The 9,583-nt window shown below is 37.3% G+C and overlaps 1 pseudogene; it reads right to left on the reverse strand.

Annotated features, from left to right (window-relative positions):
• Positions 1–1,787: 1,787 nt before the first annotated feature.
• Positions 1,788–8,905, reverse strand: LOC126210007 (tubulin alpha chain-like; annotated as a pseudogene).
• Positions 8,906–9,583: the final 678 nt, after the last annotated feature.

A 9,583-nucleotide genomic window follows, 5' to 3' on the forward strand; every position in this document is an offset into this window, starting at 1 on the left:
CTCAGAGGCAAACAGCACGAGATACGTGTGTGGTTATGTATTGAAGAAATTGCATACAATCCATGACTGTTAAAAATGTAGGACAGTACTTTTAGATGACAGCCAAGACTTAGATGTTAGACAAAGTTTGTCATTTTAAAAGCTATGAAGGCAACTTTGGAAGCCTATTTGTACAGAAGATGTCAAAGAATTTTTAACTTTTTGTGAGACTAAGATGACTTCTACTTTTGATGAATATGCTCATCATAAGTAATTGTGGTGCTTTCTTTGTGAACATGATGGAAATCCCCAATTTTCCACCTGGGTGCAGTGCTGAAACCAAGCTGCTGTTAAGACTGTTTGTGAAGGTAATGCTCTTCTACTTAGTCTGTAGGAGCAAGAGATGAAATAAAGTGATGAAGTTCGCTCATTTTGGTTGGTAAAGTGTTAGGACTGACTCACTCACGTAATTTTCGTTAAATGTATCAATGGGATATAATAGAGTTTTAAAACAGTCATGCTTTTTATTGGGATAGCCTGACACCACAAAGAATAAGATGGAAATTGTACTTTTGGAAGCAGGTTTCCTGCAAAGCAGAACGTAATGAGAAGTGATGTGTCGCTTCATTTTTACACAAGGAAGAGCATCTATATACTTCATATGTGGGATATACAGTGTGTATTCTCTTACTTTCAGTGGAATAAGTGTGATTGTATGCTACTTCTTAATTATTTCTTCCAGAAAATGTTGCAGCTTATGTCACTTCATTCAATAGCTCGTGCTCTGTTTACTTATATTTCACGATCATTTACGACTCACTGTTCTAACACCTGTGACGCAAAAATATACTAACTATTTTGTAAATAAAGTACAAAACGAATGAAAAAACAAACATTTTAATGTCGCATCTGCCGTCAGAGGAAGGCGAGCTTTCTGGCCGCTAGTGTCATTTGAACTGTCAAATGGTAACAACTTTCACAGCAGCGAGTGTCGCGACTGTATATATTAGACTGTGACAGAGGCATCTAGTAAATTTTAAGTATTTACACACAAAAACTTAATCCTTTTGTCAGAATACTACTCCATCCCAACTCACATTCTGAAAAAACTACAAACACCCAACTGATCATTAGTTCAAAATTTTACTCCAGTAAAATAGTGAGGTTCTGCTACAAATTTCTCATTTGTACACCCACCTATCAGTTCAATCTGAAGTAACAAGCCATTATTGTGTGTCCCTGACCAATGTGCAACAATTAAGCATTTGCTTTTTTTTACAATAGTTAAAATTTTCTATCTCTCAGAAGCCATCAGAGGCAAAACACTTACCTGCCAGACAGTGGAAATCTTACAAACCTAAGAAAGCATTCTTTTCTGTCAGTGCCCTACGTGTTCCATCTTTAGTACACCATACAGACTAAATGTGAGCTGAAGTCTATTCCAACACTAAGTGGAGTATGAAAGAAATTTGTCCTTATATAGAAATTTACTAGTATACTGTTAAGATGTCCCATTTACAGCATCACTGAAGGTTGAAAGTTTAGTATACTCCCGAGAATGAGTTTTCATTAAGCTGAATAGTCATTCATTGCAATGGTTCCTTGTAATCAAACTCTACAAAAAATAATCTGTCACCAACTCCCAGAATTGGTTAAGTTATCACACCAGAAGGCTATCAAGCATACCAGCAATACACAGTTTTAACAATTTGTCAATTTGTAGATTTAACTGCTAATTCACTCGGGATTTCTGAAATAACCATTACACAACTTATGCTAAAACAAATTTTATTACATAAAACGTGGAATGAGCAAGTATCTTTCAACTGTAAAAAAATCTGAACATCAAATCACAACTTAAATGACATCACAAACAAATCAGAAAATGGCATTTTCCATCTGTCAAACTTAGTACTCTTCAGCTCCTTCACCTTCTCCTTCAATAGAATCCATACCAACTTCTTCGTAATCCTTTTCAAGGGCAGCCAGATCTTCACGGGCTTTTGAGAACTCTCCTTCCTCCATACCCTCACCGACATACCAATGGACAAACGCTCTCTTGGCATACATCAAATCAAACTTGTGGTCAGGCCCCTGCAATTGCAGTTGTATTTGACAGCATGCAAACAGCACGCTGAACCTTTGCAAGATCACCACCAGGTACCACAGTAGGAGGTTGGTAATTTAGTCCCACCTGTAACAAGTAACAGAAAGGTTTAGTAAATACACACAATATTTTCGTTCTGCCCCATAAAATGTCAATTAGCAGCTAAATCACAGATAGTAATATAACCACACATACCTTGAAGCCAGTTGGACACCAATCCACAAACTGGATGGTTCGCTTTGTCTTAATTGTTGCAATGGCAGCATTTACATCCTTCGGCACAACATCTCCTCTGTACAGCATACAACATGCTATGTACTTTCCGTGTCTTGGATCACATTTCACCATCTGGTTGGCAGGTTCAAAACAAGCATTGGTTATTTCTGCCACAGAAAGTTGCTCATGGTAAGCCTTTTCTGCAGAGATTACAGGAGCATAAGTAACAAGTGGGAAATGGATACGAGGGTAGGGAACCAAGTTGGTCTGGAATTCTGTGAAGTCCACATTAAGAGCTCCATCAAAGCGAAGAGATGCCGTGATTGAGGATACAATCTGGCCAATCAGCCTGTTCAGATTGGTGTAAGTCGGCTGTTCAATGTCCAAATTTAGGCGGCAAATGTCATAGATAGCTTCATTATCACACATGAAAGCACAGTCTGAATGTTCCAAAGTGGTGTGGGTGGTAAGGATGGAGTTGTATGGCTCCACAACTGCTGTTGAGACCTGAGAATTTAACACGATACTTTAGTTATAGAAAGCACACACAACTTCCAATATTTTAGGCAACATACAGGGTTTCACAAAACTAACGTACCTGAGGAGCTGGGTAAATAGCAAATTCCAGTTTGCTTTTTTTGCCATAATCCACAGACAGACGTTCCATCAAGAGTGAAGTAAAGCCTGAACCAGTACCACCCCCAAAGGAATGGAAGATCAGGAATCCCTGAAGCCCAGTACATTGGTCAGCAAGCTTGCGAATACGATCCAGCACAAGATCCACTATTTCCTTTCCAATTGTATAGTGATCACAGGCATAATTGTTTGCAGCATCTTCCTTGCCAGTAATCAGCTGCTCAGGATGGAACAGTTGCCTGTAGGTACCAGTACGCACCTCATCTGCAATGGAAAAAATGAATTGCAGATGAGAAATTTCGAACACCACTGAAGCAATTTAAATGCATAAAACATAGATTAGAAACCATCGCACCATTTTTTACCAGCAGATACAACATACGCTGTCACCAACAACTAAATCTGCAAACCATTTCCAGTGACAACTGAAAGTGTACATTTTCATAATAGGCAACTACAAATACAAAAACGAATGAAGCGGCTGCTTAGTTTGCATGCCAGCCAAGCAGACTACAGGACAGGACACACATTAGGTTAATTCAGGAAAAACCATTAAGATCAATTCATTTACACTGTGCTGTAGAATACCAACTACCCCATGTCTTATGCTGTGACTGGGGGAACAGCTGCCACCTTGCTTATTTTCGTGGTTGCAGAGCTAACATGCCATTGCATGGAATTAAAGAGGGACCAATAGGGTGAAGTGGGGTAAGTGTAACCATGGGGTTAGTGTAACCACGGCTTATGGTGCCTTAAAGCTGTATTTTTACCTCTGACCTATCACACATGTTAATTTACTACTTTCTTTGTTATATTTAACCATAAGTTGTCAAATCTGACAAATTGGTAATTAATTTTTGGAGTTGAATTGACGTCTACATTTTCACTCTGCGAGAGAGTGACATGCTCAGAATTTGGTGGTCTGTCATTCTCGCAGTTTTAAAGATAACTGCACAATTTTTTGGTTACAAACTAACTTTTGCATGATAATTTCAAATATGGGATTCGTTTTACTCTACTGATAAAGCTCTTGATATGCCAGGCATGGTTACACTTACCCTAACTTTTTCCCATGCGGGGCAAGTGTAACCAATCGGCTGGGGCAAGTGTAACCGGGGGGGAGGGGGGGGGGTTACACTTGCCCCAAACAAACTTACCAGAACATTTATTTAAGCCATAACCCTGTTTTTGCCATCACACTAGATCAACTAAACTGACCTTCCTGTGTGTGAAATCTACCTGGGACCATAAGTTAACTCATCACCAGAGACATCATCAAGGAGTAAAAATGAGCAAACGTGACTGTTCCAATCTCCTCAATGCTGTATGGAATGAAACACCATCTGAATTTGTGAAAAGTGGTTTTCAAAAAGCAGGAATATTCCCTTACAGTAGAGAAGTAATTGATAAAACTAAAGATGATCCCGAGGCATATAAAAGATATGTAGCTCATACCAAATCTTTGGCAGAAACAAATCCATTGCCAGCTCACGATAATGCAGCCATAGACTGTGTGGAAACTACGTCTCTAACAGAAAGTACTCAGATTTTTGGGAAGCTTCCAGCTGAACAACCTCCAGAATTTTATAGGCCTACATCTACTGAGCCCTGTAGTTCTCTCAGTATCAGACTTCTTTCTCAATCATTCCCAAGCTAACCAATGTTTCATTATGTTCTGGAACTTATGATTTGTCATTTGAAAGGTTATTATTGGAAACAGTCCAACAGTGTAGTCCCACTGGTAAAACAAAGAAGAAAAGGATTGCACCAGGAGCTGAAGTTATCACTTTTCAAGATGCCATCTATAAAGAAAACGATTTTAAAGGAAACAAGAATAATAAGAAGAAAGCAAAAAAAAAAAAAGCATTATCGGCATACAAAAGGGGTTGGTAATGAAAAGTAAATCTTCCAAACAAAGTGCTGTTACTTTATCCAAAATGGCATCTCAGAATGTTGTGGAAAAAGAAATCCCCGACTGCGCACGTGGGTAACAAGAAAAAAGACTGGAAGTTTAATCAACAAGTGAAGAAAGTGAAACTGAAGGAGGCCTATCTTTAATAAGTAGTGATGAAGATAACACTGGATGATCTCAGGAAAGAAATGATAAGCTGTGAAGAAAAAGAGGCAAACTTTTTTGAAGCCAAAGATAAAATTACAGTTGGAAAAGTATGTTCTGGTAGCTTTTACAACAAAATGTAAGAAAGTTCATTTTATTGGCCAAGTTACCAAAATTATTGATTTAGGAGATCCAGAAGTGATTTTCCTCAGATCCAAAAATAAGAAAGCATGGCACCACATTCTATTGGCCTGATAGAAGAGATGAGACGCAAGTTTCCTCCTCTAATGTCATTTCAGTGCTGCCTTAGCCTACTTTGGGTCACAAGGGAGACCTGACATTTGGTGTTACATTTGGTTCATACAGCATTCAGTGACTAAATAACAGTTAGGGCCTAAGTGTGAATATAATAAGTTGAATTAGGGCAGTTTAGCATTAAACACAAATTGCCAACAACTTTACTTCAATTACCGTGAAAAATAATAGAAAGTGAACTTATAAAGTGATTTTTTTCTTTCTCTTGAGACTAGATATTTTATTATTTTTGTCAAATTGCCTACTAAAGAAAAAATTATTACTTTTGTAGAATTTAAACTAATAAATACCTGGCCTAAAACAAAAATAAATCTATGATGCATTCAGTTTCAGTGTTTTATGGTTTAGGCTAACACATTTTTTTTTAGTTTACCTAACAGTTTCTGTCTATTTCATAATATACAAAGAGGCGAGTGCAAAAAAGTTCATATCTTGAGTAAAATTTAAGGTATTTTAATAATTTAAAAATCCTCAAATTCAGTAAAAATTGGGTAATCAGGTCACTTACCCAAAGTCTCTTTTTACAATGCTCTGTGTGGGTACAAGAATGCGGGGTTACACTTGCCCCGAACCTTGGGGCAAGTGTAACCTCACAACACAAAATTTTGAAAACAATTATTTGACCGTATAATTTTTTCTTTCAGAAACAAAATGTATATTGTTTAAAAGTCAGTAAGTCAAACTTTAAGCATGAGAAATTTCAAAATCATATCTTCAATAGCAATTTGGCAATTTGGTGTCAAAGTTGAACTATGCCAAAACGTGGCTACACTTACCCCACTTCACCCTACTATAAAATCAGGCATGGGTCTAAATACATAAACTCTGCAAAAACAGATGTTAGGGCATCGTCCAAAAGTTTCACTTCAAATGGAAGTATTTTTTGAGGTCTTGCATACTTAGAATTGCCTATAGGCTTCAGTTAACTAGTGAAGCCTTGGAGAACTATCTGGTGGGCGTATGGGTTTGTTTAATAACCCTAGAAGAAAATTACAACATCCAAAAACTATAGCACAGGGAATCCATAATTCACCAAGGAGTAGGAGAAATTTTGTTGAAATTTAAAACAATCCATAAACAAACGACACCATAATTCCCCATACCCAAGCCTCAAATTTTTACCACTGTCCACAGGTCATACCAAATGCACAAAAACAAATTTGGCAGAAAAAATAACACCAAAATACAGCAATAATAAATTATTAAAGGGGCATGCACGACGTTCTTAACGGAACATACATAATAAAAGTATATACGCAACTTAAATGTGATCTAATTTATTTCAAACCTGAATAAAACGGAATTTGGGGTTTTTCTGGTAAAATAAATGAAAAACCAGTGAATATGATTGGATAAGAAAACAATTTTGTACTTGCAAAGGGGGCAGGCTCCAATTCGTAATTAAATCTGCAAGCAGGGGGACAGTGCGTAGGATAGTAACACCCAGTATCCACCGGTTTCCGAACTCAGCAATACAAGAATATGCAGTTTCTTCTATTAAAACCAGTCTTTGACTGTTTGTTGTGCTAAACCAACGGAAAATGCTACGTCGGCGTATAATCTGTTTCTGTACTTACCAACAACAGTAAGTCCACAAATACTGCGCGTGGCACATGCTTCCCAGCACCAGTTTCGCTAAAAAATGTATTGAAGCTGTCATCGCCCACTCCAATAGTTTTGTCTGATGGCATCTGCCCATCGGGCTGAATGCCATGCTCCAAGCATTCACGCTGAAATACAGAAAACACTTATTAATGGCTTTACTTACAGTCTTCATTCACATTAAGTAACTTCCTTCTTACAACTAAATTTTCTCCCCAGACAGTTCTACATCAATATTCCTACAGAACAGGAACATCAGCTATTCATCCACGGCTCAATGAAAATCATTCGACAAGTAAAACAAAGAATAACGCTTATCTCTCTCGAAAATAGTGGAATTACACATGAAATAAGTTACAACGTAAAGTGCACACATTGGCTCCATCAATCTCAAATGAAAAAAAGAAAATTGAAAATTTTATTTCGCTCAAGATCATTTATCTTCGCCCTGTAATAGAAACTGAAATGGAAATACATTTCACTTCACTTCACGAACTGGAGCTGGAAACGTGTCAAACATGGCGGTTGGCCGGCAAAGTGCCCCACCCAAATCTGTAACCTCAAATTGAGAAACCATAATGAAACTTCCATGCCTTATTTTAACACGAATGCCATTCTTGAATGGCTCTGAGTACTATGGGACTCAACTGCTGAGGTCATTAGTCCCCTAGAACTTAGAACTAGTTAAAACTAACTAACCTAAGGACATCACAAACATCCATGCCCGAGGCAGGATTCGAACCTGCAACCTTAGCGGCGTAGCGGTTCCAGACTGCAGCGCCTTCAACCGCACGGCCACTTCGGCCGGCGCCATTCTTGAACCTGGTTGTAATAAATGCATACAATCACCGGCGTTCTTACATACGAATAGTCTTAATTTCTAGTATATTTGACTACTGTGATTGAAATAACAATTTATGTGTTGCGTCAATTATGATAACATGTTAAATTAAACGTTAGCGTATTTTATATGTATGTTGTTGCAAGCGATGCGTCATTTAATTAAGACAATATATCAATTACGTATGAGACAATTTTTATTAATATTTTATTGACCCGCCCCCCCCCCCCCCCCCCCCACACACACACACTGGCTTATTGCACCATTCACAGCACGAAATTTTCGGTACACCCCTAGTAAAATCAGTTTTAGCGACTTTATAGCGACTTTTGATGTTGAATCTAGCGACTCGGGTTTTTTAGAGTTAGCAACACTGCGTGCAGTTCGACTAAACGTCAAGTTTTGTTTACAAACAATGTGCCAGATGTTGCTGGCGTTAAGAAATTTACGAATAGAATATTTAAAGAAGTATTCCTGATTTCCATTTCAAAACACGTCGCTGTGAATATGGTGAGTATATGATAACTGTTGACTGAGCTGTATGCAACCTTTATCGTTGGACGTGACATTTTTTAGCAAACTCAAAACAAATTTGTCTCTAAAGTTAAGTTAGTAGGATAATCAATGCGTAACGTGTAACATGAAATTAAATCATAATGAGAGTTAGTTCGCACGAGAACAGCATATTAAATATGTGGTGTTTTCATATGAATTCGATTTAACATTAGTAGTCTTTTAAGGATTGTTATATTATTCCGTGCATTCGGAATTATTTATTAATTAGCTGATTACCCGGTTGCGTATTTGTCATATGTCATATAAGATCTGAAATGAAATGACATCTGCATTCGTGCAAAAATAAACTTAGAATATTGGATTTAGAGAAATGTTCGATACGAGTTCTAAAGCGGGCTACAGATCATACTTTTTTTTTGACCTTTCTGTTTTCTCGTCCTTCTTCTTCTTCTTCCTTTTTTCCACATTAGGTGGCGTCACCAACAAAAAACAAAACTGGACATGTGCACCGAAAGGTAGCGTGACAGCCGTTTACATTACCTCACCAGCCAAAGTCAACGACGCTTATTGAACATGCCAGTTGACACGGAATGTGGGACATCCATAGGAAGCGTGTCAGTGGCTCCTACATACCCATATCCACCGTGAATGGAATTTTACTTAGTTATTCCTTGTAGAATAGAAACAAATATGCGCAAAATTTGAGCTAGTAAATAAATCCTGGTTTTATGAGGCTTTCAGTGGAGAGCTACAAGATTTATGGGATTTACAAAAGTTTTGGAAAACAAGTAGGCTGTTTAAAGTGGAATCTGGGGCACTTATGCAGTTTAGCAGGTACGGAAAAAATTTTTCATTTTTTTCCAAAATTTGATCGATTATAGTCAAATGTGATACGCTGATTACGAATACGATATTTATTTTCGCCCCAGTCAATTATTTACATCAAAAAAATTGTTTTAAATTTTTTTAAAATTTTTTTTTTTTAATTTTCAATATTTTGTCGATTACAGTATACGTTCATTTTAACGGAACGGTAGGTACGTATTTTTACTAATTAGCCACAATCAAACGCCAGTACAAAATTAACAAACTTTTAATAAACTCCCCCCACTGTATATTTACACATCTGTAGCGTAGCCCACTTGAGGTTAGGTTGGGAGTTTTTTTTTTTGGAATGATTCGAAAATATTGAACAGGTGATCATTCACCATATAACATCCATTTTCATTTAATGAGTTGATGATGAGAATATGCTGCTCATAATTTTAAACGAAAATAAGTAGAAATAAAAACAAAACGGATTAGTTTACAGCTT

The sequence above is a fragment of the Schistocerca nitens genome, chromosome 10 (genome assembly GCF_023898315.1).
Source record: "Schistocerca nitens isolate TAMUIC-IGC-003100 chromosome 10, iqSchNite1.1, whole genome shotgun sequence".
Classification (NCBI taxonomy): Eukaryota; Metazoa; Arthropoda; class Insecta; order Orthoptera; family Acrididae; genus Schistocerca; species Schistocerca nitens.